The sequence below is a fragment of the Dasypus novemcinctus genome, chromosome X, assembly GCF_030445035.2.
Source record: "Dasypus novemcinctus isolate mDasNov1 chromosome X, mDasNov1.1.hap2, whole genome shotgun sequence".
In the NCBI taxonomy this organism is placed as follows: Eukaryota; Metazoa; Chordata; class Mammalia; order Cingulata; family Dasypodidae; genus Dasypus; species Dasypus novemcinctus.
In genome coordinates, this window is record NC_080704.1 from 54105397 (window position 1) to 54113102 (window position 7706).

At 43.4% G+C, this 7706-nt stretch overlaps 1 pseudogene; it reads left to right on the top strand.

Annotated features, from left to right (window-relative positions):
• The first annotated feature begins 425 nt into the window (after positions 1-425).
• On the top strand, positions 426-2853 carry LOC131277115 (keratin, type II cytoskeletal 7-like; annotated as a pseudogene).
• Positions 2854-7706: the final 4853 nt, after the last annotated feature.

A 7706-nucleotide genomic window follows, 5' to 3' on the forward strand; every position in this document is an offset into this window, starting at 1 on the left:
TAACTTACTGCTGTGAGTGGCTCATATTCTTCATTCATGGCAGGAGGAAGCCAGGACGTGCTGCCTCTGTGTGACTTCTAAGCTTGTGGGACAGAGTGAGGGGGAGGGGTTTGGACTGAAGTGTCCAGAATGAATATTTCTTACCTGATCTTGGAGAATATTTTTCCTTTTCTTTGATTCAGCATTTGTGGAGTCCTCTAGTCTCTATCATCCTCCATAGTTCTAAACAAGTGGGATTTTGAGGGAAAACTTTTCCAGAGGATGTCTTCCATCACCATGGTGATGAAATTACACTTAAGGCAAGAAGAATCTTGATACCTACACTTGATAATGACTGTACAAAAAAAAGAGAAAATTACAAATTAAGATTGCTTATAAATACTGGTATGAAAATACGAAATAAATATAGGGAAACAGAATCCAACATGGCATTAAGTAAGTAACAGTTCATGTCTAAATGGCATTTACTCCTGGAAGGGAAGGTTGGCTCAATACTATGAAATTCATTTAATAAACCATATGAGTATATCTGAGGAGAAAAATAATTTATCTCCATTGATGCTTTAAAAATAAGCCTTTAACAAAAGTTAACACTTTTTAAAAAATTATTTATTTATTATTTTTTTAAAATTACATTTTAAAAAATATGAGGTCCCATTCAACCCCACCGCCCCCGCCCCCCACTCCCCCCACAGCAACACTCTCTCCCATCATCATGACACATCCATTGCACCTGGTAAGTTCATCTCTGAGCATCCCTGCACCCCAAAGTCAATGGTCCACATCATAGCCCAGACTCTCTCACGTTCCATCCAGTGGGCCCTGGGGGGATCTACAATGTCCCGTAATTGTCTGTGAAGCACTATCCAGGACAACTCCACGTCCCGAAAACGCCTCCACATCTCATCTCTTCCTCCCGTTCCCCACACCCAGCAGCCACCATGGCTACCCTTCCCACACCCATTCCACATTTTCTCTGTGGACATTGGATTGGTTGTGTCCATTGCACACCTATGTCAAGTGAGGGCTTAGATTCCACATGGGTACTGGATGCACTCCTCCCACTTCCAGTTGTAGACACTCTAGGCTCCATGTTGTGGTGGTTGACCTTCTTCAACTCCATGTTAGCTGAGTGGAGAAAGTCCAATAAATCAAAGTGTAGGAGCTGAAGTCTGTTGAGGCTCTGGGCCTGGGTGTCATATTATCAGTCCAGAGATTCAAATCAACACTTTTTCTTAATTTTAAAACCTCAAGAAAATAGAAATTGATGGATACTTCCTTTACATCCACACATACTCACACTGTCTAGAGCAGGTTCTTTTGTTATTCACTGTCTGTGTTCCTACCCTTCACAGCATTCAGCTCAGTTTGAGGTTAGTCCCACACTGGGAGTTGAATTTGGTTAAAGCTGGTCTCCTCTGTTAAGCTGGGAAGGCCATGACAGCAGTGATAGGGACTGATTTCCCTCTGCCCAGCACAACTCCAGGCACCTGATAGGCACTTGATGATTATTTTTGAATAAATATCAAGATTTGAAAAACATACAAAGAGAGAGTTCAGTCATTATTGAGGAATTTTGTTCTCCAGGACTGGAGAAAGACATAGGTACTGCCTACATGAACAAGGCAGAGCTAGAGGCCAAGGTGGATGCCCTGGTCAACAAGATCAACTTCCTTAAGACCATGTATGAAATGGAGTTGACAGAGCTGCAGTCCCAGATATCAGACGCATCTGTGGTATTGTCCATGGACAACAGCCACTCCTTAGATCTGGACTGCATCAATGCGAAGTCAAGGTCCAGTATGAGGAGATTGCCAACTGCAGCTGGACTGAAGCTAAAGCCTGATACCAGACTGTGATGGTTAGGCTAATGTGTCAACTCGGCCAGATAACTGTGCCCAGTTGTTTGGTCAACAAGCACTGGGCTAACTGTAATACAAGGGCATTTATGGACTTTAGTCACCATTGACTTTACTGCAGTGGTAAATCAGATAGCTGGTTATAATTATATCAATTAAGGAGATTGCCATCAGCAAAGAGTGCCGCTTAACCCCATCAGTTGAATGCCTTAAAAGGGGAAGTGATTCCAGCATTGAGAGAGAATTTCCCAGCTCAGTCTTTGGACAGCCAATATCTCCCAGTACTTGTCAAGAACCTTCATTGGACTTTCATTGGAGCCCTTGGTTGCAGCCTACCTGAGGAACCTGGACTTGTGCATCCCCAAAACTGCGTGAGAGACTCTTATAGAATCACATACTAGTCACAGATATTTGATTCTGTTTCCCTAGAGAACCCTGACTAATACACAGACTCAGTTTGAGATCCTCCAGGCCAAGGCTGGGAAGCATGGGGATGACCCTGGAACACCCAGAATGAGGCTGCAAAGAACCAGACCATCCAGACAATGCAGGCCAAGACGTTTACTATCAAGAAGAACCAATAGACCAAGTTGGAGGTCACTATTGCTGAGGCCGAGGAACATGGGGAGCTGGCACTCAAGGATGCCAACACCAAGCAAGAGGATCTGGAGGCCACTCTACAGCATGACAAACAAGACATGGCATGGCAGCCTAATGAGTTCCAGGAGCTGATGAATGTCATGTTGGCCTTGGACACTGAGCTTGCCATCTACCACAAGCTGCTGGAGGGTGAGGAAAGCCGGTTGGCCTGAAATGGAGTGGGAACCATGAATATCTCAACAGTGAATTCCATTGGCGGTGGTGGCAGTGAGCTGGTCTTCAGGGGGACCATGGGCAGCAATACCTTGAGCTTCTCAAGCAGTGGGGGCCCTGAGGCCCTCAAGGCCTATTCTGTCAGGACCACATCTGCCACCATAGGAGTGCCCGCAACTGAGCCCCAGGTGTGGGGAGACCCCTATCCTCCTGCTCCCCCCAGCCACAGAAGGACGTCCATCCCTGCCTCCCATCTCTGGTCCCAAGACTGCAAAACAATCTGAAACGTGATATCACAGTAGCCTCCAATAAAGCAGCCTCTTTCTGAGGCTTGGGGGAAAAAAACAAAATTAAAGAATAAAACCTCGATTTTCAAAATAGTAAAGATGTAATTTTAGCATTCCTTCTTGTAATGTTTGAAACCTCATGAAAGAGAGAATAGGTAACAGAAAAAAAAGAACCAAATGGAACGGTTTTCTTATTTTCTCGGTCCAAAACCTTGGTCTTTTCCCCTCAGCCAAGCCTTCAGATTCTGCCTTCCCAGCTTCTATTCATTCCTTCCTTCCCCACTGCCAACTACTTCAAATTCTCCACTCCTTCTGCCCCAAAAGGTCTTCCTGCCTCAATCTCGATCCACTGGATTGAGTCCATAAATGTTCATAAATGCCCTTGTATTACAATTAGCCCAGTGCTTGCTTGACCAAACAACTGTGCACAATTACCTGGCTGAGTTAACACATTAGCCTAACCATCATAGGTGGTTATTGGAGAGACCAGAGTGAAAAAGAAGAGGACTATTGCTGGGCCTTGAGGAATTCTAACACTGAATGACCAGGCAGAGAAGGATGAGCTTCCAACAACAATAACAACGATGGCAAACTCATACTTGAAGCTTACTCTATGCCATACATTGTTTTGTTTTTTAAATTTTATTTTATTAGAGACGTTGTGGGTTTACAGAGAGATGTTCTGTTTATATATATATCATTTAATACTCACAACAACTCTGCAGGACAGGTAGTATTAGAATCACTTTTTACAGATGAGGCTCAGAGAGGTTAAATAACTCACTCAAGGCCACATAGCTGTAAGGAGTGGAGCTGGCATATGAATTCAGGTGGTCTCAATGCCAAGTCCAGTCTCCCAAACTCTGTGAGCTCTGAAGGTACACCTGTAAGATGGGAAGAGGACCACGTATGTGTGAATGTCACTGGAAGGTCAACTAAGGTGACACATGAAAATGTCCTCTGGATTTAGTAACACAGAAACCATTGATAACCTTAGAAAGAACTGTTTATGTAGCAATATGTGGGTAGAATCCAGATTGGGATGTGTTGAGCAGTGAGTAGGAGATATGAACATGGAGAGAACAAGTACAGACAACTCTACCAAGAAGTTAGGCTGTGGAGAGCAAGCAAAGAAAGCAGTGGCAGGAGGACAGGGTTGTGTGGCAAGGGTGCCTGGCAGAGGGATGCAAGTAGAGGCCGGTATCCAGCCAGGTTCTACCTTCAAACTGTAAGTCCTGGCTTGAGGCTGTGACCGGGGGGCAGGGGTACTTTTTTTCCCATTTGGTTAGCTCCCCTGTTGCAATTCATCTGTCTGAAGGGGGCTTCTTCTAATTCCCTCAAATATGCTGTTGGTATTGGTAACAGATATGCTAAAGGGGGATGCATAATCAATGTGACTTTTGAAAACATGATTGAAAAAAAAAAAAGAAAACAGAAAAAAACAAAACAAAAACCCCAAGATTGACACTAATCTTAACATCAGTGGAGATAATCTGGTTGAGAGAGGATGGTTAAACAAACAAGAAGAGAGAAGTGGTAATTGACAGGAGAGCCCAGGATCACCTCTGTTATACCAGAAAGAAAAATGGCATAGCAAGCCCACCAACTTAGGTGTAGTAGCAAGCACTACAGAAAACTTTATTTATGATTGAGTACTCTTTCTGCTGAGGTGACAATTTACCTTGGTAATTCCTAGGGTTTCTCTACACTCAGGGTTGTACCATTGTTCTGAGGCCTTAGGATCACTGATTTTCAGTCCATGCCCCTGAGACATCCCCATTACTGTCCCTGTGCCTGGGTCACAGGAAAGTTTGGGACAGTGTCTCTGACCATCTCTTTCAAGATGAACCATTCAGCCATTCCTCCTCAAGTCCTGTTCTGCCCTGATTAACTGTAGAGAAGAAGGGCTCAGAAACTTGCTGCTGTGGGGACCACAGATTCTCTCTCCCTTCACCCACTACCAGCCTAGAGGAAATCTCTCAGTGAAGGAGCCAGTGGAGGGCCATTTTTCCACTGCTTCTCCAAGACATTTTGTCCAAGCCCTCCCATTCTCTCTGTATCAGCTAGATTTTGCTGCATAACAAAAACCCCTGTATTAGTTAGCCAAAGGGGTGCTGATGCAAAATACCAGAAATTTGTTGGTTTTTATAAAGGGTATTTATTTGGGGTAGAAGCTTATAGATACAAGGCCATAAAGCATACGTTACTTCCTTCATCAAAGTCTATTTTCACATGTTGAAACAAGATGGCTGCCAATGTCTGCGAAGGTTCAAACTTCCTGGGTTCCTTCCTTCCTGGAACTTGCTTCTCTTTCCTCTGTGTGCTTACTTCCTGGGGCTCCATCTTAAGGCTGCAGCATCAAACTCCAACATCAAAACCCCAACATTAAAAGCCCTCAACTCTGTCCTTTGCCATGTCTTTTATCTGTGAGTCCCCACCTACCAAGGGGTGGGTACTCAATGCCCTAATGACACAATTAAGTAATCAAGTAAACCTCTGAATCCAATATAATCTCATATGCCCAGAGGAAAAGACCAGTTTACAAACATAATCCAATATTTCTTTTTGGAATTCACCAATAATATCAAACTGCTACACCCCCCCAATACTTATTGTCTTACACCAAATCTTTATTACCTCTCACGATTCTGTGGATGGTTTGGGTGGTTCTTCTGGTTTGGATCAGCTCAACAGGGGATGAAGTTTCTAGGATCTTGCTATTCAGTGAGTGGTCATCAGACCAGTGGCAGCAGTAGCACCTGGGAGCTTATTGGAAATGTAGAATCTCTGGCTCCAGGCCTAAGGAATCAGTTTCTGCATTTTTTCCAAGATTCCCAGGTGGCTTATATATACATTTAAGTTTGAGAAGCATTGGTAGAGGGTATACTCTCTCCTGTTTGACGTTTGGCAGGTTGGTTGGTGGGGTAGGGTGGAGTGGGTAGGGGTGGGGGTCAGCTGGGATGGCTTATTCTCTGATCCATGAGATCCCTAATCTAATCCTCCAAAAGGCTAGCCTAGGCTTCTTCACATGGCCATCTCAGGGTTCCAAAGAGCAGCAAGAGAGCAATCCTCATAGCAGAAGCATTTTTCACACCTCAGCTTGTGCCATGATTGCGACTGTTCCATTGGCCAATGCAAGTCACAAGGTCATCCCAGAGTCAGTGTGGGAAGGCTTTGCCAAAGGGAGTGGATAGAGGAGGGGAATATTTTGTGGTTATTTTTTTTTTAATTTTATTTTATTTATTCATTTTTTAAAACGTGCCACACTCTCCACTACTGGAAAGAAACACCAGGGACCTTTTGCATACTTCCCAGTTTCGCCCCTCCCTGAGGCTGTGCGCAGAGCCACCCACATGCTAAAAAGGGAAGAGGAAGGAAAAGGAAAAACACAGGAAAGGAGAAAGTCATAGTTTAATACTAGAAAATAATATCCCTGACACAAAGAAGATGGATACAGAGATTAATGCATCCATGGGTCTGGTAGTGGGAAATTGAGGAATTATCTAATATAGTTTCATTTTTTCTATGAAGTAGGAAGTAAGGTTATCTGTTGAGACGGGGGGAGGGGAGGGGCGGGAAGGGCGTCAGAGGTCTGAGAAGAGTAGAGAAGGTTTGAAATAGCCATAATGGAACTTGAGACTGGGAATTGACATGAAAAGTGTAGGCTTTCGGGAGCCATTTGAGGTTGATGATTATAAATTTATCTTGAAGCCAATCATGGAGAAACTTTTTGCAATTGTGTCTGCAAGCACAGACAGAAAGCCATAAAGCAGGGTTTGGGGGATTTTGCTAGATGAATAATAAAAGCACAGAGGGAAAGGGAGTTTAGGTTATTGGCAGGAGTGCTTTTAAAATAATCGTCAGGGGTATTGTACCTGAAGAGGAAAACTTGAGAAGAAAGTGGGGGTAGTGGTCAATGAGTTTGGAGAATAGGGAGGATTTGAACAAGTAGCTGAAAAGAGGGAATTGTGGACAGAAAACAGGATGCTTGAGCCAGTGGTTTCAAAGGTGAAGCAGTTTCAAGTGAGGAAAAGAAGAAAGGAGAAGATCTTTGGAGATGTTCTTACTTTCCCAATTTGAACAGTCTTTTACCTCCTGGAGCTGAGTAAATTTGCTTTCTATCTTTTAACTTTTACACCACCTTCCCCAAGGGCATGAAAGGAAGCTCTCCTTTCCTTGTTCATCATTCTGCCAAAACAGAGCAAAATTTATCCTTTTTTTTTTGTTTCAGTAACTCTAAGCTTAATCTGCCTCTTGAACTTCCTATCACTGCTCTTATGAGCTCCTAATACATACATACATACATATATTCATCTATCCTTGGGTACATGGCACTACTTATGGGTCCTTTTAGACACTGAGCTCCTGCGAAAATTCACCATCTTGCCACTCTGATTCTGTAAATGTCTTTTACTTATGTGAGTCAGACTAGGCTACATTATGCTGCAGTAACAAATGGCCCCCAAATCTCAGGAACCCAGGAAGTAGGAAGGCACCAAAAATTATCCTTATTTTACAGATGAGTAAACTGAGGCTCAGGAAGTTTATAAAATGTGCAGGGCCCTCAAGTGGCAAAACCCTAAGGAACACAAAACTCACAATTTCACAGAGTAGACTTTATCAATTAAATGCACTCCGGGAATTTAACCTCCACCATCCCTGGGGAATTTAACCGTTTTATTTTTAACTTCCATACAGCATACAGTCGTGTATTTTGATTGAGAATTTTGTCCAGAACTCACTAATC